This window comes from Kogia breviceps, chromosome 9 (assembly GCF_026419965.1).
Source record: "Kogia breviceps isolate mKogBre1 chromosome 9, mKogBre1 haplotype 1, whole genome shotgun sequence".
Lineage (NCBI taxonomy): Eukaryota > Metazoa > Chordata > Mammalia > Artiodactyla > Physeteridae > Kogia > Kogia breviceps.
In genome coordinates, this window is record NC_081318.1 from 88,010,857 (window position 1) to 88,033,651 (window position 22,795).

At 42.5% G+C, this 22,795-nt stretch overlaps 2 long non-coding RNA genes across 2 annotated transcripts in view; one reads left to right on the top strand and one right to left on the bottom strand.

Annotated features, from left to right (window-relative positions):
• Positions 1–310: 310 nt before the first annotated feature.
• Positions 311–20,935, top strand: LOC136794868 (uncharacterized). Its single transcript, XR_010842280.1, has 4 exons — positions 311–504; positions 4,796–4,989; positions 9,254–9,447; positions 19,812–20,935. It is a non-coding gene; the product is annotated as an uncharacterized lncRNA (long non-coding RNA).
• Positions 10,057–22,795, bottom strand: part of LOC136794867 (uncharacterized) — a 71,904-nt gene continuing 59,165 nt past the window's right edge. Inside the window, exons 2-3 of the long non-coding RNA XR_010842279.1 lie at positions 17,834–17,926; positions 10,057–12,955 (exon numbers count right to left, since the gene is read on the bottom strand). This is a non-coding gene — a long non-coding RNA (uncharacterized lncRNA). The remainder of the gene's footprint in view (positions 12,956–17,833; positions 17,927–22,795) is intronic.

Here is a 22,795-nt window from a genome sequence, read left to right on the forward strand (position 1 = left end):
TATATATATTCTTGTACAGATCCTCTGCCCATGTAAATTATTGCAGAGTGTTCTGGTGACCTCCCTTGCTATATGGTCGGTCTGTTGGATATATGTATTTGTACACATATGGTGACACTAATCTTCATTTATCCATTCCCCCCCCCCACCTTTCATTTTACATAAGCTTAGTTTGTTTTCTAAGTCTGTGAGTGTCTTTCTTTGTAGAAATATGTTCCTTTGTGTCAGCTGTTAGATAACGCCTATAAGTGATGTCATACGATATGTCTTTTGCTTTCAGACTTACCTCATGTTCTGTGATTATCTCTAGGCTCATCTATGGTGCCTCAAAGAGCAGTGTTTCGTTGTTTTCCATGGCTAATATTCCACTGTGTACATGGACCCGCCCTGCTTATCCATTCGTCTGTTGATGGACGTGTTGGTTGCTTCGGTGTCTTGGCTGTTGTGAAAATTCGTGGAGTGCAGCTCTTGCAGCCTGTGTCTTCTCGACCCTGGTCTTCTCAGGTGAGGGGCTCAGCTGTGGGTGTTCTGGATGGAATGGTGGCTCAATTTTTAATTTGAAACGCAGCTCCTTTCTGTTTCTCATTATTGGCTGTTACAACTATACATCTCTTCAGCAGCTAGAGGGAACAGAGTTCTCTAAAACCCCTTCAGCATTTATTGTTTGTAGTCTTTTTGCTGACGGTAGTTAACTTGGGTGAGTTGAAAGCTTTTTGTAGGTTAGACGAGCCTGTAAATTCCTGATGTTGAGCTTTTCTCCATTTTCCTTGTTTTGATAAAGAGTGAGTCAAACTTACCTCTTCATACTATCCCTTTGACACATTTGCCTGCTTTGAATTTTTTTTGGCCATTGCCTAGCTCAGGACATTTTTTGAGGGCAGGTGTCTTTTAGAGCCCTGAGTCCTTGTGAATGTTAAGTGACCCATAGCTATGCGTTTAAAGCCGCTCTTGCGGGAAACGGCCACAAGGCGGCAGCATTTCTCCATTTCCAACTATGCGTTTTTCTGCAACAGAGCCTTCCTGGAAATTGTGTTGGTAGGCTGCAAATCAGAGTGCAGTGTGCCAGGGCAAACCCCCAAGAGCTTATATCTCCTTACTTCTTGTGTGTTTTTTACAATTTCATTGTTATTTATTATCACAGCAAATTTGATAAAAATGTTGTGTGTGTTCTAGGTGTACAGCATCTGGTTCATTATATGTATGTATCGATCTATTCATCTTTGGATCCTTTCCCGTGTAGGTTATTACAGAGTGTTGAGTCGACCTCTCTTGGTATTCCTTGGGTATTTTGTGACTGTATATTTCATATGTATCAGTACATGTCTGTAAACGCCCATACCCAAATTCATACATTCCTTACACCTTTCCATTTGGTTAAACATAGTTGGTTTTCTGAATCTATGCACGGCCTTCTCTTGGAAATGACTTCATGGGTATCAATTTTTAAGTAACAACTATAAGTGATGTCATAGGATATCTATATTTCGGTTCCTTTTGGGGGATTATCTCTAGATCCTTCTATGGTGGTGCCAGCGGCACTGTTCCATGCTTTTCCGTGGCTAATATTCCATTGTGTACATGGACCCCTACTTCTTGGTGCGCTGTTCTGTGGATGGACATTTTGGTTTCGTCCAAGCCTTGCCTACGGTACATGTTGCTGCAGTGCAGGATGGCCAGCCTGTGTCTTTTTGATTTTGTGCTACTAAGGGGATAGGCCCATTAGTGGGCCTATCCGATCACATGGTAGCTCAATTTGTCCCTTTAAACGCACCTCCATTCTGTTCACACTGCTGGCTGTTAACCGGGTTACATCCCACGAGCAGCTCTGGAGGGTACAGAGTTCTCTAAAACCCCTTCAGCATTTACTCTTTGTAGACTTTGTTGCTGATGGTCATTCTGACGGCTGTGGGTGAACGTTTCTGTAGACTGGATTGGCATGGCTTTATTAATTCCTGATGTGGAGCATTTTTCCATGCCCTTTTATTTCACACAAGAAAAAGAAAGAAAGAGAAGACAAAGTGTGCATAAAATATGCCTCTTGAAATTGTCGTTTTGAAAGGTGCACGTCTTTTGAGTTTTTTCCTCGATTAACGACCCAAGGATTTGTTTTGAGGGCAGGTGTCCTTTACAGGCCTGCAATTATGTGGAACATCAAGTGACCATCAGCGCCGGGTTAAAAGCTGCTGTTTTGAGAAACGGCCACAAGGCGGCAGCAGTTCTCCTTTACCAAATCTGCTTGCTAAGGCAACAGAGCCTCCATGGAAGTCGTGTTCTAGGTTGTAAATTAGAATGGAGTGGGCCAGGAGAAAGCCCCTTAGGTTTGTGTCTCACTACTTCTTGCTGGTTTTTTAATTTAATATTTCTTTTTTATCACAGCAAGCTTGATTACAATGTTTTGCTTGTTGTGGGTGTGAAAGATGTGGCTCTTTTACACAGAAACGTATATCTATTCTTCTTGGACCCTTCTCCCGTGTAGCTTATGACACAATGTTGAGTACTCTCCCCTTGGTATTCCGTAGGTCTTTGGTGATTATACCTTTCACCTGTGTTTGTATAGCTCCGTTAAAGCCGATTTCCTAACGTATACAACCCTCACACCTTTCCATTGGTGAACCACAAGTCTGTCTATTGAATCTGTGATTGCGTTTTTCTGTGGAAGTATCTTCAGTGATATCACTCTGTAGGTAACACCTACAAGTGATATCATAGGATATGTGTCTTTTGCTTTCTGACTTACCGCAAGTTCCGTGTGTAACTCTAGCCTCACCTGTGGTGCTGCGCATGCCATTGTTTCATGTTTTTCCTTGGCCAATATTCCACCTGTACATGTCCCAGTTCTTCTTTGTCCAGTCACCTGGTGATGGACTTTTTGGTTGCTTCCGTGTCTTGGCTGTTGTAATACTGCTGCAGTGCCGATTTGCCTGCCCGTGTCTTTCCAATTGTGTCTTCTTAGGTTAGAGGCCCAGGAGTGGGCCTGCTGGATCATCTCGTCGCTCAATGTTTACCTTGTAAAGGCACCTCCGTTCTGTTCTCATTAGTGGCTCTTACCAGGTTAAGTCCCACTTAAGGTTGAGGGTATGCACTTCTCCGCAAGCCCTTCAGCAGTTATTGTTTGTAGTTTTGTTGCTGATGGTTCCTCTGACTGGTGTGAGCTGATACGTCTTTGTGGTTGGACTTGCATGCGTCTCATAAACCCTTGAAGTTGAGCTTTTGGGGATGTCCTTTTTTCCTTCAAACTGCGTGTACAGCTTACCTCATCAAATTCTTTTCTTGAAATATGTGTCACATTTTGAAATATTTTGGCCAATACCTCTCTCAAGACATGTTGAGGGCAGGTTTCATTTAGAGCCCTCCACTACTTGTGCATGTGAAGTGACCATTAGCACAGGTTTGCAAGCTGCTGTTGCAGGTAACGGCCAGAGGGCGGCAGCATTTCTGCATCCCCACTCTGGTAACTAGCGAAACAGTCCTTCCTGCCAGTGGCGTTCCTCGGTTCTAAATTACAGTGGAATGTGTCTGGGGAAATCCCCCAAAGCTGATGTCTCCTTACTTACATTTGTTTTTAAAATCGAATTTATATTTTTCATTGGAGTACTATTCCATTGTGTACATGGACCCCTTCTTCTTGGTGCATTGTTCTGTGGATGGACATTTTGGTTTCGTCCAAGCCTTGCCTACGGTACATGTTGCTGCAGTGCAGGATGGCCAGCCTGTGTCTTTTTGATTCTCATCCTCTCAGGTGATAGACCCAGCCGTGGGTATGCTTGATTGAACGGTAGCTCAATGTTTACCCTTTCCAGGCAAATCCATTGTGTTTTCATTAGTGGCTCTTACCGCGTCCCACTTAGAACCGAGGGTATGCATTTCTTTACCAGCCCTTCAGCATTTATTGTTTGTAGAATTTTGGCTGATGGCCATTCTGAGTGGTGTGACCCGATAGGTTTTTGTAACGTGTATTTGCATGTCTTTAATAATTCCTAATGTTCAGCATTTTTCCACGCCTTTTTTTATTCTGTTAAACAAAAACAGAAAAAAACTGTAAGTACAATAAACCTCTTGAAATTGTCTTCTTGGAAGGTTGCCCTCTTTTGAATTTTTTGGTCGATTTTCGACCCCAGGATTTTTTTTGGAGGGCAGGTGTCATTGACAAGCCTGCAATGTGTGTGAATATTGAGTGACCATTAGCACTGACTTTAAAGCTGCTGCTGTGGGAAACGGCCACAAGGCGTCAGCATTGCTACATTCCCACACCTGGTTTCTAGGGCAGCAGAGCCCTTCTGGAAGTCCTGTTCCCAGGTTGTCAATTAGAACGGAATGTGCCAGGAAAAAAACCCCAGAAGTTTATGTCACATTACTTCTTGTTCACTCTTTTAATTCTTTTAATCGGGGTAATGATTAGAATATTGTTTCTCCTAGGTGTACACAATCTGGTTCATTTGTATGTTTTATATATATATATATATATATATATATATATATATATATATATATATTCTTGTACAGATCCTCTGCCCATGTAAATTATTGCAGAGTGTTCTGGTGACCTCCCTTGCTATATGGTCGGTCTGTTGGATATATGTATTTGTACACATATGGTGACACTAATCTTCATTTATCCATTCCCCCCCCCCCACCTTTCATTTTACATAAGCTTAGTTTGTTTTCTAAGTCTGTGAGTGTCTTTCTTTGTAGAAATATGTTCCTTTGTGTCAGCTGTTAGATAACGCCTATAAGTGATGTCATACGATATGTCTTTTGCTTTCCGACTTACCTCATGTTCTGTGATTATCTCTAGGCTCATCTATGGTGCCTCAAAGAGCAGTGTTTCGTTGTTTTCCATGGCTAATATTCCACTGTGTACATGGACCCGCCCTGCTTATCCATTCGTCTGTTGATGGACGTGTTGGTTGCTTCGGTGTCTTGGCTGTTGTGAAAATTCGTGGAGTGCAGCTCTTGCAGCCTGTGTCTTCTCGACCCTGGTCTTCTCAGGTGAGGGGCTCAGCTGTGGGTGTTCTGGATGGAATGGTGGCTCAATTTTTAATTTGAAACGCAGCTCCTTTCTGTTTCTCATTATTGGCTGTTACAACTATACATCTCTTCAGCAGCTAGAGGGAACAGAGTTCTCTAAAACCCCTTCAGCATTTATTGTTTGTAGTCTTTTTGCTGACGGTAGTTAACTTGGGTGAGTTGAAAGCTTTTTGTAGGTTAGACGAGCCTGTAAATTCCTGATGTTGAGCTTTTCTCCATTTTCCTTGTTTTGATAAAGAGTGAGTCAAACTTACCTCTTCATACTATCCCTTTGACACATTTGCCTGCTTTGAATTTTTTTTGGCCATTGCCTAGCTCAGGACATTTTTTGAGGGCAGGTGTCTTTTAGAGCCCTGAGTCCTTGTGAATGTTAAGTGACCCATAGCTATGCGTTTAAAGCCGCTCTTGCGGGAAACGGCCACAAGGCGGCAGCATTTCTCCATTTCCAACTATGCGTTTTTCTGCAACAGAGCCTTCCTGGAAATTGTGTTGGTAGGCTGCAAATCAGAGTGCAGTGTGCCAGGGCAAACCCCCAAGAGCTTATATCTCCTTACTTCTTGTGTGTTTTTTACAATTTCATTGTTATTTATTATCACAGCAAATTTGATAAAAATGTTGTGTGTGTTCTAGGTGTACAGCATCTGGTTCATTATATGTATGTATCGATCTATTCATCTTTGGATCCTTTCCCGTGTAGGTTATTACAGAGTGTTGAGTCGACCTCTCTTGGTATTCCTTGGGTATTTTGTGACTGTATATTTCATATGTATCAGTACATGTCTGTAAACGCCCATACCCAAATTCATACATTCCTTACACCTTTCCATTTGGTTAAACATAGTTGGTTTTCTGAATCTATGCACGGCCTTCTCTTGGAAATGACTTCATGGGTATCAATTTTTAAGTAACAACTATAAGTGATGTCATAGGATATCTATATTTCGGTTCCTTTTGGGGGATTATCTCTAGATCCTTCTATGGTGGTGCCAGCGGCACTGTTCCATGCTTTTCCGTGGCTAATATTCCATTGTGTACATGGACCCCTACTTCTTGGTGCGCTGTTCTGTGGATGGACATTTTGGTTTCGTCCAAGCCTTGCCTACGGTACATGTTGCTGCAGTGCAGGATGGCCAGCCTGTGTCTTTTTGATTTTGTGCTACTAAGGGGATAGGCCCATTAGTGGGCCTATCCGATCACATGGTAGCTCAATTTGTCCCTTTAAACGCACCTCCATTCTGTTCACACTGCTGGCTGTTAACCGGGTTACATCCCACGAGCAGCTCTGGAGGGTACAGAGTTCTCTAAAACCCCTTCAGCATTTACTCTTTGTAGACTTTGTTGCTGATGGTCATTCTGACGGCTGTGGGTGAACGTTTCTGTAGACTGGATTGGCATGGCTTTATTAATTCCTGATGTGGAGCATTTTTCCATGCCCTTTTATTTCACACAAGAAAAAGAAAGAAAGAGAAGACAAAGTGTGCATAAAATATGCCTCTTGAAATTGTCGTTTTGAAAGGTGCACGTCTTTTGAGTTTTTTCCTCGATTAACGACCCAAGGATTTGTTTTGAGGGCAGGTGTCCTTTACAGGCCTGCAATTATGTGGAACATCAAGTGACCATCAGCGCCGGGTTAAAAGCTGCTGTTTTGAGAAACGGCCACAAGGCGGCAGCAGTTCTCCTTTACCAAATCTGCTTGCTAAGGCAACAGAGCCTCCATGGAAGTCGTGTTCTAGGTTGTAAATTAGAATGGAGTGGGCCAGGAGAAAGCCCCTTAGGTTTGTGTCTCACTACTTCTTGCTGGTTTTTTAATTTAATATTTCTTTTTTATCACAGCAAGCTTGATTACAATGTTTTGCTTGTTGTGGGTGTGAAAGATGTGGCTCTTTTACACAGAAACGTATATCTATTCTTCTTGGACCCTTCTCCCGTGTAGCTTATGACACAATGTTGAGTACTCTCCCCTTGGTATTCCGTAGGTCTTTGGTGATTATACCTTTCACCTGTGTTTGTATAGCTCCGTTAAAGCCGATTTCCTAACGTATACAACCCTCACACCTTTCCATTGGTGAACCACAAGTCTGTCTATTGAATCTGTGATTGCGTTTTTCTGTGGAAGTATCTTCAGTGATATCACTCTGTAGGTAACACCTACAAGTGATATCATAGGATATGTGTCTTTTGCTTTCTGACTTACCGCAAGTTCCGTGTGTAACTCTAGCCTCACCTGTGGTGCTGCGCATGCCATTGTTTCATGTTTTTCCTTGGCCAATATTCCACCTGTACATGTCCCAGTTCTTCTTTGTCCAGTCACCTGGTGATGGACTTTTTGGTTGCTTCCGTGTCTTGGCTGTTGTAATACTGCTGCAGTGCCGATTTGCCTGCCCGTGTCTTTCCAATTGTGTCTTCTTAGGTTAGAGGCCCAGGAGTGGGCCTGCTGGATCATCTCGTCGCTCAATGTTTACCTTGTAAAGGCACCTCCGTTCTGTTCTCATTAGTGGCTCTTACCAGGTTAAGTCCCACTTAAGGTTGAGGGTATGCACTTCTCCGCAAGCCCTTCAGCAGTTATTGTTTGTAGTTTTGTTGCTGATGGTTCCTCTGACTGGTGTGAGCTGATACGTCTTTGTGGTTGGACTTGCATGCGTCTCATAAACCCTTGAAGTTGAGCTTTTGGGGATGTCCTTTTTTCCTTCAAACTGCGTGTACAGCTTACCTCATCAAATTCTTTTCTTGAAATATGTGTCACATTTTGAAATATTTTGGCCAATACCTCTCTCAAGACATGTTGAGGGCAGGTTTCATTTAGAGCCCTCCACTACTTGTGCATGTGAAGTGACCATTAGCACAGGTTTGCAAGCTGCTGTTGCAGGTAACGGCCAGAGGGCGGCAGCATTTCTGCATCCCCACTCTGGTAACTAGCGAAACAGTCCTTCCTGCCAGTGGCGTTCCTCGGTTCTAAATTACAGTGGAATGTGTCTGGGGAAATCCCCCAAAGCTGATGTCTCCTTACTTACATTTGTTTTTAAAATCGAATTTATATTTTTCATTGGAGTACTATTCCATTGTGTACATGGACCCCTTCTTCTTGGTGCATTGTTCTGTGGATGGACATTTTGGTTTCGTCCAAGCCTTGCCTACGGTACATGTTGCTGCAGTGCAGGATGGCCAGCCTGTGTCTTTTTGATTCTCATCCTCTCAGGTGATAGACCCAGCCGTGGGTATGCTTGATTGAACGGTAGCTCAATGTTTACCCTTTCCAGGCAAATCCATTGTGTTTTCATTAGTGGCTCTTACCGCGTCCCACTTAGAACCGAGGGTATGCATTTCTTTACCAGCCCTTCAGCATTTATTGTTTGTAGAATTTTGGCTGATGGCCATTCTGAGTGGTGTGACCCGATAGGTTTTTGTAACGTGTATTTGCATGTCTTTAATAATTCCTAATGTTCAGCATTTTTCCACGCCTTTTTTTATTCTGTTAAACAAAAACAGAAAAAAACTGTAAGTACAATAAACCTCTTGAAATTGTCTTCTTGGAAGGTTGCCCTCTTTTGAATTTTTTGGTCGATTTTCGACCCCAGGATTTTTTTTGGAGGGCAGGTGTCATTGACAAGCCTGCAATGTGTGTGAATATTGAGTGACCATTAGCACTGACTTTAAAGCTGCTGCTGTGGGAAACGGCCACAAGGCGTCAGCATTGCTACATTCCCACACCTGGTTTCTAGGGCAGCAGAGCCCTTCTGGAAGTCCTGTTCCCAGGTTGTCAATTAGAACGGAATGTGCCAGGAAAAAAACCCCAGAAGTTTATGTCACATTACTTCTTGTTCACTCTTTTAATTCTTTTAATCGGGGTAATGATTAGAATATTGTTTCTCCTAGGTGTACACAATCTGGTTCATTTGTATGTTTTATATATATATATATATATATTCTTGTACAGATCCTCTGCCCATGTAAATTATTGCAGAGTGTTCTGGTGACCTCCCTTGCTATATGGTCGGTCTGTTGGATATATGTATTTGTACACATATGGTGACACTAATCTTCATTTATCCATTCCCCCCCCCCACCTTTCATTTTACATAAGCTTAGTTTGTTTTCTAAGTCTGTGAGTGTCTTTCTTTGTAGAAATATGTTCCTTTGTGTCAGCTGTTAGATAACGCCTATAAGTGATGTCATACGATATGTCTTTTGCTTTCCGACTTACCTCATGTTCTGTGATTATCTCTAGGCTCATCTATGGTGCCTCAAAGAGCAGTGTTTCGTTGTTTTCCATGGCTAATATTCCACTGTGTACATGGACCCGCCCTGCTTATCCATTCGTCTGTTGATGGACGTGTTGGTTGCTTCGGTGTCTTGGCTGTTGTGAAAATTCGTGGAGTGCAGCTCTTGCAGCCTGTGTCTTCTCGACCCTGGTCTTCTCAGGTGAGGGGCTCAGCTGTGGGTGTTCTGGATGGAATGGTGGCTCAATTTTTAATTTGAAACGCAGCTCCTTTCTGTTTCTCATTATTGGCTGTTACAACTATACATCTCTTCAGCAGCTAGAGGGAACAGAGTTCTCTAAAACCCCTTCAGCATTTATTGTTTGTAGTCTTTTTGCTGACGGTAGTTAACTTGGGTGAGTTGAAAGCTTTTTGTAGGTTAGACGAGCCTGTAAATTCCTGATGTTGAGCTTTTCTCCATTTTCCTTGTTTTGATAAAGAGTGAGTCAAACTTACCTCTTCATACTATCCCTTTGACACATTTGCCTGCTTTGAATTTTTTTTGGCCATTGCCTAGCTCAGGACATTTTTTGAGGGCAGGTGTCTTTTAGAGCCCTGAGTCCTTGTGAATGTTAAGTGACCCATAGCTATGCGTTTAAAGCCGCTCTTGCGGGAAACGGCCACAAGGCGGCAGCATTTCTCCATTTCCAACTATGCGTTTTTCTGCAACAGAGCCTTCCTGGAAATTGTGTTGGTAGGCTGCAAATCAGAGTGCAGTGTGCCAGGGCAAACCCCCAAGAGCTTATATCTCCTTACTTCTTGTGTGTTTTTTACAATTTCATTGTTATTTATTATCACAGCAAATTTGATAAAAATGTTGTGTGTGTTCTAGGTGTACAGCATCTGGTTCATTATATGTATGTATCGATCTATTCATCTTTGGATCCTTTCCCGTGTAGGTTATTACAGAGTGTTGAGTCGACCTCTCTTGGTATTCCTTGGGTATTTTGTGACTGTATATTTCATATGTATCAGTACATGTCTGTAAACGCCCATACCCAAATTCATACATTCCTTACACCTTTCCATTTGGTTAAACATAGTTGGTTTTCTGAATCTATGCACGGCCTTCTCTTGGAAATGACTTCATGGGTATCAATTTTTAAGTAACAACTATAAGTGATGTCATAGGATATCTATATTTCGGTTCCTTTTGGGGGATTATCTCTAGATCCTTCTATGGTGGTGCCAGCGGCACTGTTCCATGCTTTTCCGTGGCTAATATTCCATTGTGTACATGGACCCCTACTTCTTGGTGCGCTGTTCTGTGGATGGACATTTTGGTTTCGTCCAAGCCTTGCCTACGGTACATGTTGCTGCAGTGCAGGATGGCCAGCCTGTGTCTTTTTGATTTTGTGCTACTAAGGGGATAGGCCCATTAGTGGGCCTATCCGATCACATGGTAGCTCAATTTGTCCCTTTAAACGCACCTCCATTCTGTTCACACTGCTGGCTGTTAACCGGGTTACATCCCACGAGCAGCTCTGGAGGGTACAGAGTTCTCTAAAACCCCTTCAGCATTTACTCTTTGTAGACTTTGTTGCTGATGGTCATTCTGACGGCTGTGGGTGAACGTTTCTGTAGACTGGATTGGCATGGCTTTATTAATTCCTGATGTGGAGCATTTTTCCATGCCCTTTTATTTCACACAAGAAAAAGAAAGAAAGAGAAGACAAAGTGTGCATAAAATATGCCTCTTGAAATTGTCGTTTTGAAAGGTGCACGTCTTTTGAGTTTTTTCCTCGATTAACGACCCAAGGATTTGTTTTGAGGGCAGGTGTCCTTTACAGGCCTGCAATTATGTGGAACATCAAGTGACCATCAGCGCCGGGTTAAAAGCTGCTGTTTTGAGAAACGGCCACAAGGCGGCAGCAGTTCTCCTTTACCAAATCTGCTTGCTAAGGCAACAGAGCCTCCATGGAAGTCGTGTTCTAGGTTGTAAATTAGAATGGAGTGGGCCAGGAGAAAGCCCCTTAGGTTTGTGTCTCACTACTTCTTGCTGGTTTTTTAATTTAATATTTCTTTTTTATCACAGCAAGCTTGATTACAATGTTTTGCTTGTTGTGGGTGTGAAAGATGTGGCTCTTTTACACAGAAACGTATATCTATTCTTCTTGGACCCTTCTCCCGTGTAGCTTATGACACAATGTTGAGTACTCTCCCCTTGGTATTCCGTAGGTCTTTGGTGATTATACCTTTCACCTGTGTTTGTATAGCTCCGTTAAAGCCGATTTCCTAACGTATACAACCCTCACACCTTTCCATTGGTGAACCACAAGTCTGTCTATTGAATCTGTGATTGCGTTTTTCTGTGGAAGTATCTTCAGTGATATCACTCTGTAGGTAACACCTACAAGTGATATCATAGGATATGTGTCTTTTGCTTTCTGACTTACCGCAAGTTCCGTGTGTAACTCTAGCCTCACCTGTGGTGCTGCGCATGCCATTGTTTCATGTTTTTCCTTGGCCAATATTCCACCTGTACATGTCCCAGTTCTTCTTTGTCCAGTCACCTGGTGATGGACTTTTTGGTTGCTTCCGTGTCTTGGCTGTTGTAATACTGCTGCAGTGCCGATTTGCCTGCCCGTGTCTTTCCAATTGTGTCTTCTTAGGTTAGAGGCCCAGGAGTGGGCCTGCTGGATCATCTCGTCGCTCAATGTTTACCTTGTAAAGGCACCTCCGTTCTGTTCTCATTAGTGGCTCTTACCAGGTTAAGTCCCACTTAAGGTTGAGGGTATGCACTTCTCCGCAAGCCCTTCAGCAGTTATTGTTTGTAGTTTTGTTGCTGATGGTTCCTCTGACTGGTGTGAGCTGATACGTCTTTGTGGTTGGACTTGCATGCGTCTCATAAACCCTTGAAGTTGAGCTTTTGGGGATGTCCTTTTTTCCTTCAAACTGCGTGTACAGCTTACCTCATCAAATTCTTTTCTTGAAATATGTGTCACATTTTGAAATATTTTGGCCAATACCTCTCTCAAGACATGTTGAGGGCAGGTTTCATTTAGAGCCCTCCACTACTTGTGCATGTGAAGTGACCATTAGCACAGGTTTGCAAGCTGCTGTTGCAGGTAACGGCCAGAGGGCGGCAGCATTTCTGCATCCCCACTCTGGTAACTAGCGAAACAGTCCTTCCTGCCAGTGGCGTTCCTCGGTTCTAAATTACAGTGGAATGTGTCTGGGGAAATCCCCCAAAGCTGATGTCTCCTTACTTACATTTGTTTTTAAAATCGAATTTATATTTTTCATTGGAGTACTATTCCATTGTGTACATGGACCCCTTCTTCTTGGTGCATTGTTCTGTGGATGGACATTTTGGTTTCGTCCAAGCCTTGCCTACGGTACATGTTGCTGCAGTGCAGGATGGCCAGCCTGTGTCTTTTTGATTCTCATCCTCTCAGGTGATAGACCCAGCCGTGGGTATGCTTGATTGAACGGTAGCTCAATGTTTACCCTTTCCAGGCAAATCCATTGTGTTTTCATTAGTGGCTCTTACCGCGTCCCACTTAGAACCGAGGGTATGCATTTCTTTACCAGCCCTTCAGCATTTATTGTTTGTAGAATTTTGGCTGATGGCCATTCTGAGTGGTGTGACCCGATAGGTTTTTGTAACGTGTATTTGCATGTCTTTAATAATTCCTAATGTTCAGCATTTTTCCACGCCTTTTTTTATTCTGTTAAACAAAAACAGAAAAAAACTGTAAGTACAATAAACCTCTTGAAATTGTCTTCTTGGAAGGTTGCCCTCTTTTGAATTTTTTGGTCGATTTTCGACCCCAGGATTTTTTTTGGAGGGCAGGTGTCATTGACAAGCCTGCAATGTGTGTGAATATTGAGTGACCATTAGCACTGACTTTAAAGCTGCTGCTGTGGGAAACGGCCACAAGGCGTCAGCATTGCTACATTCCCACACCTGGTTTCTAGGGCAGCAGAGCCCTTCTGGAAGTCCTGTTCCCAGGTTGTCAATTAGAACGGAATGTGCCAGGAAAAAAACCCCAGAAGTTTATGTCACATTACTTCTTGTTCACTCTTTTAATTCTTTTAATCGGGGTAATGATTAGAATATTGTTTCTCCTAGGTGTACACAATCTGGTTCATTTGTATGTTTTATATATATATATATATATATATATATATATATATATATATATATATTCATGTACAGATCCTCTTCCCATGTAAATTATTGCAGAGTGTTCTGGTGACCTCCCTTGCTATATGGTCGGTCTGTTTGATATATGTATTTAATACGTATTTGTAGACATATGGTCAACTTAATCTTAATTTATCCATTCCCCCCACGTTTCATTTTACATAAGCTTAGTTTGTTTTCTATGTCTGTGAGTGTCTTTCTTTGTGAAAATATGTTCATTTGTGTCAATTGTTAAATAACGCCTATAAGTGATGTTATACAATATGTCTTTTGCTTTCCAACTTATCTCATGTTCTGTGATTATCTCTAGGCTCATTATGGTTCCTCAAAGAGCAGTGTTTCATTGTTTTCCATGGCTAATATTCCACTGTGTAGATGGACCAGTTCTTCTTATCCATTCATCAGTTGATGGACATTTTGTTTTCTTCAGTGTCTTGGCTACTGTGAAAATTCGTGTAGTGCAGCTCTTGTGGCCTGTGTCTTTTCAACTCTGGTCTTCTCAAGTGAGAGGCTCAGCTGTTGGCCTGCTGGATGGAATGGTGGCTCAATTTTTATTATAAAGCGCAGCTCCTTTCTGTTCTCATTATTGGCTCTTACCACTTTACATCTTACCAGCAGCTAGAGAGTACAGAGTTCACTACAACCCCTTCAGCATTTATTGTTTGTAGTCTTTTTGCTGTTGGTAGTTGACTTGTGTGAGTTGAAACATTTTTGGAGGTTAGATGAGTCTAATAATTCCTGATGTTGAGCTTCTAACCATTTTCCTTTTTTTTGATAAAGAGTGAGTAAAACTTACCTCTTCATAGTATCTCTTTGACACATTTGCGTGCTTTGAATTTTTTTGGCCATTGCCTAGCTCAGGACATTTTTTGAGGGTAAGTGTCTTTTACAGCCCTGAGCCCTTGTAGATGTAAGTGACTTTTAGCTGTGGATTTAAAGCCGCTCTTGCGGGATACGGCCACAAGGCGGCAGCATTTCTCCATTTCCAACTCTGGGTTTTGGGGCAACAGAGCCTTCCTGGAAATCGTGTTAGTAGGCTGCAAGTTAGAGTGGAATGTGCCAGGCAAACCCCCAAGAGCTTATATCTCCCTACTTCTTGTGTGTTTTTTAAAATTAAATGGTTATTTATGATCACAGCAAATTTGATAAAAATGTTGTGTGTGTTCTAGGGGTACAGCATCTGGTTCATTATATGTATGTATCGATCTATTCATCTTTGGATCCTTTCCCGTGTAAGTTATTAACAGAGTGTTGAGTCGACCTCTCTTGGTATTCCTTAGGTATTTTGTGATTATATATTTCATATGTATCAGTACTTGTCTGTTAACACACATATCCTAATTCATACATTCCTTACAGATGTAAGGAACACCTCATAAAATGAGAATGCTACACATTGTGCTGGCCGTTTCAGGGAGTGGGAAGGGATGGCAAGTGGTAAAATATTATCTTTTCCCTTCATCTTTTGAAATTTCACTTGTTACAAAGAACTTGAATTTTATTTTTTAAAATGTAACAATAGAAATTTAAAAGAGAAAGTATATATATACTCTGTGTTTAATTACATTTCATAGAATTATTATCCCTGAATCATAATTCTGTTAGTACACCAGTATAGAGATTATTTCTTAATATTTAGGTGAGAACCCTTTCCTTCTGTTTCTGAGAAAAATTCTGTAAACTCATTTCCAGTAATGGCACTCTTCCCCAAATCAAAGGTTTAACAAGGGAGATGCAAGCAGAATAATCATGAAAATACAAAGCAATACAACAGCAAGAGAAAATTTCTAACTTCCAATAACAGCTCAATTTAGAAGAGGGTTTTTATCTTCAGAACAAAAGCATGCCTCCTTGACTTGCTAACCAGTCAAAATCTGTGTATTCTACAGAAAATCTGTGATGTTATTCCCATAAAACTACCCTTTACTGATTCTGCCTCCAATAGATTTCCTAAGCACTAGTGTTTTAAAGTACAGGTTACAAACAAAATCCTAATGAGATGTATTTATAATGTGTGTGTTATTTGTCTTATCCTACTGTCTATATTCTTCTCCATTCCTGTAGCTGAAATAATATTACTTTACCTGCTAAGTGATATCGGGAGAGTGGGAGAGGTTTAATAAATACCCCAACCCTAAAGCATACCCTAAACCTAACCCTAACCTGTACCCTAAGCCTAACACATACAGTAACTCTAACCCGTAGTCATACCCTAAACTGTACCCTAATCCTAACCCGTGCCCTAACCCTACGCTAATCCTAACCCATACAGTAACACGTATACATACCCCAATCTTTACCCTAATCCTAACCTGTGCCCTAACCCTAACCCAAATCCTTAAACCTAACCCTAAACCGTACCCTAATCCTAACCCAGGCCCTAACAGTAACCAGTTCCCTAACCCGTACACTAACCCTAACCCGTAGCCACAGCCTAATCTTTACCCTAATCCTAACCCATGCCCTAACACTAACCCTAACTGACGCTTTCCTAAGTAAGTCCTGACACTGTCCCTAAGTGAGGCCCTGAGGCTGTTCCTAACTAAGGCCCTGAAGTTGTCCCTCACATCAGCCTTGCTGCCGTCAATAACTAATGTGCTGACACTATCCTGAGCTAATATCTTGATCCATCTCTTACCATGGTCCTGACACTGTCCCTACTAAAGTCCTGATGCCATCCCAAAGTGTGGCCCCGAGGCTGTCCCTTTGAAGCCCTGTTGCTGTACCTAACTCAGACCCTGATAATGTCTTTAACTAAGGCCCTGATGCTGATCCTAGCTAAGACCCTGACACTAGGCCTCACTCAGTCCCTGACGTTGTCCCTAACTCAGGTCCTGACTCTGTCCCTAACTAAGGCCCTGAAGCTGTCCTTAACTCAGGCCCTGCCACTTTGCTAACTCAGATCCTGGCAATAAATTTAACTAAGACCGTGATGCTGATCCTAACTACAGTCCTGATGCTGGTCCTACATCATGCCCTGACACTCTCCCCAACTCAGGATCTGATGCTGTCTGTAATATCTTTGTGTGTCCCTCCCTAATTCCTTGAGGCTTTCCATAACTATAGACCTGACACTGTTTCTAACTAACTGCCTGACTCTGTACCTAACTGATACTGAATAATCAGCCTCTATGCACCAGTTCTGATTCAAATCTCAAGAACAGTGTTTTGGAAAAATGGAAAAGATTAGTTTTATCACTCTGCCAGCCCATGGAGGACACAGCAGGCTTGTGCCCTCAACAGCTGTGTGTCCCAGTGCGGGAGGATATGGTGTTTTATAGCAGTGGTTCAAGGGTGTGGTTGCTCATAAGGATCAGTGTGTATGCAGGGCCTGCACTCCTTTAATCTTGTCTCAGATAGTTTCTGGATGAGCTTCTCTGGAATGAAGAATGCTAACATCTTCCATTTGTTGGGGGTTTTAGTTCTTTAAGGAGCTCAAAGATATTGTTATGTGTATCCCTTGAGGCAGCACCAGGACCCTGTCACAAGGCTGCACTATTGTTTCTTGACTGTTCCTCCCTGTCTCTGCATCTCCTCACTTCCTTGATTAGCAATTGTTCGAATTTGCCCTTTGGAACTCAGGGAAGGTCCTGGAGTCTCTAGTCTATTCCCTACAAAAAAAGTTAGGAGGCACACAGAAAGTCTTCTGTGCCCAGGAGACCACAGAGTCCCTCTCAGTTTCACTCCTCTTCTGGATACTCCTCAATCTTGAGGAGAGCAGATTTTTGACAACAAAAGGAATAATCATTTCAGATGGAGACATTAATCATAAACTTGGCACAGGAACTCGGTTATTAAGGGGACTCGGTTTTAATCCCCACTTCACTTTTATCTTTCCCCACATCTTTCAGGGAACAGGGTGATGACCACTCTGGCTACTTCCTGCTGAAATGGGGCACAGTCCTGCCTAAATCTAGGGGAATGGATACCAAGTTAGAAATATTTGAGTTCCAAGTCCTGTACCTGAGACTCCCTTGGTCCCCGATTTTGGTGCAACCAATCCAGTTAAAATAGGAGGGGTAACAACTGAACATTTAATAGGAAAAATAGATCTCATCCCCTTAGGAATTCAGCAGAATAAGTCTGAAACCTGGTCTGGAACTGGCACTTCAGAGAGACTTCATAGCCAGTTGTCTAATTCTACCTAAGTAGGTTTTAACTTCTGACGTAGTATTGACATATCCATAACAGGAGCTACTGAACACTACACATATGTCTCATCTTTCTATTAGTATCTGATCTAAAGTCATTGTTTGAAATTTAATAGTTAAGAGAGGAGTCCTTGAAAACATACAGTTGCAGCTACCAGTAGACATTGTTTTCAGAATGGCTAGTGGCATCCTGAGTCTGATGTAGCTCAGAAATTCAATTTCAACAATACAGGAATGTGGGGACTTACCTGGTGGCTCAATGGTTAAGACTTTGCCTTCCAACACAGGGGGTGCCAGTTTGATCCCTGGGCAGGGAGCTAAGATCCCACATGCCTCATGGCCTAAAAACCAAAACATGAAACAAACAATATGGTAACAAATTCAATAGACTTAAAAAATGGTCCACATCAAAAAAAAACTTAAAAAGAAAACAGAAAAAGAATACAGGAATGCATCTAAATCACATCGACAAAGGTCACTTAGGTTTATCTTGGATGTCTGAACCATAGTTACTCCTTGACTGTAAAATGCATTCCCCTCCTCAATGCCAAAGCAGATGTACAATTTGTATCCAAAAGGCCACAAAACAGGCCACTTTGGTCAGTAAAATTTAAGTTAAACCATGTACAAGCCAGAGTGACTTCCTCACATCTCAATACTTGAAGAGTTTTGATCCCTTTTGATTCCAAGTCTTTCAATAGAAAGCATTGATGATCAAAATGTCAATTCCTCAGTGCCAGAGTGATTCAGCTGTTTGGCCCAGGTGTAGATCATGTTCCTCATCGCTAGGCCTCCTTTATATCTGCCTAGTTAATCCACTTTGGGGGAATACTGATCAGGTATTGTGAACATGCTCAGAGGTATGTTAATGACAAAATGCTTTATATAAGCCATATATTTTATTATTCATACCCAATTGTCACACAGGCATTGTACATGTGCTTTTAGCAGTAGACCTAAAGCACACAGTGATACATCATGAGTAATTACATTCTGATAACTTCACTAGGTAATTTTCCTTTCCTCTTAAACATCAGGGCAAAATAAAGTCAACCCAGTAACTTTCATAAATATACACTTCGATACAGAGGTGTCATTTATCCAATTGCTCCAAGTCCTAAGTAGCTTGAGGGAAACGACTTCCTTGTGTCTGGAAAACACAGATCAAAGCCAGTAACAAAAAAACAAAAACATTATAACCATATTCACCAGTTCACTCAGTAACCAATCCTTTTAAATTTTTATGAAGCCATCCAATTCTCCATTAAGATTTTTCATTTCTTACCCAGTTTGGATTATGATATGAAATTTATCAGAGACCTGTGCTTGCCAAAACATCCTTCACATAGATCTTCTTGAAGATGGAGCACTTTTGCAAAGTGTTAGAGCACAACAGTAACTATCTATAAATCACATAAAGGCTTAAAAGGTCATGGTTAAACCTTGGATCACACTGTAAATGACAAAAGAAACCATGATTGCTGTTACATAAAACATTTAATAATAACTAGAATTATGACTGATAAAATTTTACCAGGACATACTAGATTTTTAGGAATTCCATGTAATTTAACATACTAATCAAACATTTCTCTCTGAGATGGCTCAAGGGCCTTCTAAAGCATCCCAAAGTTAGCTGGAGATCAAAAGAACTGTTAGAATTGGCCAAACAACGCTTATTCACTGAACCAAAGTAAAGAGATTTCAAACAAAAATACGGATCACAGACACAGGCAAAGGAACTCACCAGCTGTTCACAATCAAAAGCAGCATTCCAGGAAAACTTTGGAGGGAGAAACCAAATGCAGGCTTGCCCTAACCCACTTCCAACAATATCCATCTTAGAAAGTCATGGTCATGCACAACTCTTCCCTCAGTGTTCCCTTTGCACAAATGTTCATCACCTTCTGTATCCATCTTATGTTGTCCCTTATTTTTTTCTGCATTCAGACACAACGAGCTCTAGTACAAAGTGACTTTCTTTTCTCTTTGTACCATCAGCCTGTTACCTAGTTGCTCACCTTCTTTATTACGTAGTTTCATAAATGCTTGAACATATGGAATTTCTTTTGTCTTTCTCCTCCTGTGACAAAATAACTCTAGCTGAAGGATAGTATAGTCATTTAGGCTTCCATTCAAAGACCACCTTTCCTCATTTTTCAAGAATGTATCCATACATTGGCCAGACAAAATTACAATAGAATTTCATTCTTTTCTTACTCTTAGGTTTACAACTATAGGTTGACCAGTCTGCCAGGATTTTGCCCATTGGCTATCAGATGGAACTGAAGAAGAAGCACTTCTTATGTTTGAACCATAGAACACTCACCACACACGGACTAAGAACAAAACAAAACCCTAAACACCAACGGAAGCCTCAAACCAAAGGAACCAGAAACCAAAGAGAAACCAACAACCAAACAGCACAAGACTCAAATCAGCTTCCAATTCTCAACTTAGCCTGTGACCTCTGTCCAAGTGGTTCACCTTCCAAATGAGATTTCCTGGAATGAAAAGTCACCCAAATGGGAACCAAGGTTCCCCCAAATGTACAGGGCTAAAAGGACCTCAGACTGCATGCCAGGGGAGTTACCACATGCTGGCTGAGGTGCTGCAACATCCCAAATGCTATTTTTCTGGTTCCCCAAAATAATCCCTTGGAGTAGGACATTCGGGACAGTCCAGGCAGGAGGAAGAGAGGAACGTCCTCAAGGCAAAGACGACCTCGGCAGCTGCTAGGGTGGTCTCTCTTCCACCATTTACTCCTGCCCCAGAGTTCTAACTGCTGGGATGACTGGGGCTCGGCCTTTCCAGGCAAGGGTCCCAGGTGGTTTGGCCTCTAAAGGAATTCTCCAACCCTACACTCTCTCGAAAGAGGCTAGTGTGGAGAAAATCTCAGTGTCCGATCAAGTCAGGGGACCCACAGGGGCCATCCCCAAGTCAGCCCCACATTGGGTACTAAATTTGATGTTGAAAACTCGACCTCTATGCACCAGTGCCAAATCGAATCTCAGAGAGAGGTTTGCAGTAAGTAGGAAAGAATAGCTCTTTACTCCTTTGGCAGCCAAAGGGGGACACAGAAAACTCCTACCCTCAAAAACCGTGTGTCCCAATGCAGGAGGATCTGGTGAGGAGTTTTACAGCAATGGTTTAAGGACACAGGTGATCCTAAGGATTAGTGTGTGTACAAGGCCTTAACTCACTTTAATCTGACCTCAGATGGTCTCTTGAGGAGCTTCTCTGGAATGAAGAAGACTAAAATCTTCTATTTTGTGGGGGTTTAAGTTGCTAAACAGCCCAAAGATACTCTTAACTGTATCCCTTGAGGCAAAACCAGGATCTTGCCCCAAGGCTGCTCTGTTGATTCTAGTCTGTTCCTCCTTGGTCTCTGCATCCCCTCCCTTCCCTGATTAGCAACTGTTCAAATCTGCCCTTTGGAACTCAGGGAAGGTTCTGGAGTCTCTAGCCTAACTAAGGCCCTGACTACACTTAACTCAGACCCTGACATTCTCCCTAACTCAGTCCCTGACACTGTACCTAACAAAGGCTCTGATGCTACTCCTAACTCAGGCCCTGACACTCTCTCTAACTAAGGCCCAGCTGCCGCCAATATCTAAAGTCCTGACATTATCCTGAGCTAATATCCTGACCCACAGAGGCCCTTATGCTGCTCCTAAGTCATGCCCTGACACTTTCCCTAACTCAGGACCTGAAGATAGGCCTCACTTAGGCCCTTTGGCTATACTTTACATAGACGCTGACGCTGTCTGTATATGAAGCGCTAGAAGTGGTCCTGATTTAGGTCCCTGGCACTGGCCCTAAGGCCCTGATGCTCTCAATAATTTCCTGACACTATCCCTGGCATGGAACCTGACTCTGTTCCAAGCTAATGTACTGCATCTTTTCCTACCTGAAGCCCTAATACTCTCCCTAACTAAGGCCCTGACTAATCTTAACTAAGGCTTTGACACTATCTTTCACTAAGGGCCGGAATCTATCCCTAACATTGGACCTGAGGCAATCAATAACTGAAATCCAGACACTATCCTGAGCTAATATCCTGACACATTTCTATCCAAGGTCCTGTCAGTGTCCCAAAGAAAGCCCTGTCGCTGTCCTCAAGTGAAGACCTGAGGCTGTGCCTAACTCAGGCTCTGAAGTTTCCCTAACTGAAGCCTTGATTCTGTGACGTACTCAGGTCCTGCTCATGTCTTTAACTATGACCTGAATGCCGACACAACAAAGGCCCTGATGCTGCTCCTAAGTCATGCCCTGACAGTGTCTGACCATCCACTGGGCCTCACTCAGGCCCTGTCGCTCTCCCTAAGTCAGGCTTGCATGCTGTCCCTACAGGAAGCCCTGACACAGGTGCTAAATAAGGCCCTGATACCCTTAGTAACTAAGGTCTTGACAGTATTCCTAGGTAAATTCCTGACGACCCCTAGACTTTACCCTATACCTCCCAGAGCAAAAGTCCTGAATCTTATGCTAACTTAAGCCTTTATGCTGTGTCTAACAAATGTCCATAATTTAATCTGAAGGCCATAACACTGTCCTAAATGGAGACCTAGATGCTCGTCCTAAATGGGGCCCAGACAGTGTCTCTAACTAAGGCCCTGACACTACTCCTAACTCAGTCCCTGACACTGACCCGCAGTAAAGCCTGGATGTTCGTTCTATATCAGGGACTGAGCCTCTCCCTAATTAACGCCCTGATACCGTCAATATTTAAAGTCGTCACACTGTCCTCAGCTAATTTACTAACACATCTCTTAACAAACTCCTGAAAATGTCCCTAAGTAAGCCGTGACACTGTCCGTAAGACAGTGCATAATCGTGTCTTTAACGAAGACCATAATGCTGATGCAACAAAGGTACTGCTGCTACTCATGTGTCATGCCCTGACAGTGTCTCCAGATAACGGACTGACACTAGGCTTCACACAGGGCGTGTCACTCGCCCAAAGTCATTTTGACCTGAAGCCCTGATATTGCTTCTAAAGGAGGTCCTGATGCTCTCAGTAACTAAGGTCTTGACAACTATCTCTCACTAAGGCCCGGAATCTGTCCCTAACATGGACCCTGCTGCAATCAATAAGTAAAATCCAGACACTATCCTGAGCTCATGTTCTGACGCACATCTCTCCACGATCCTGACACTGTCCCAGAGAATGCCCTGTTACTATCCTTAAGTGAATACCAGGGCTCTGC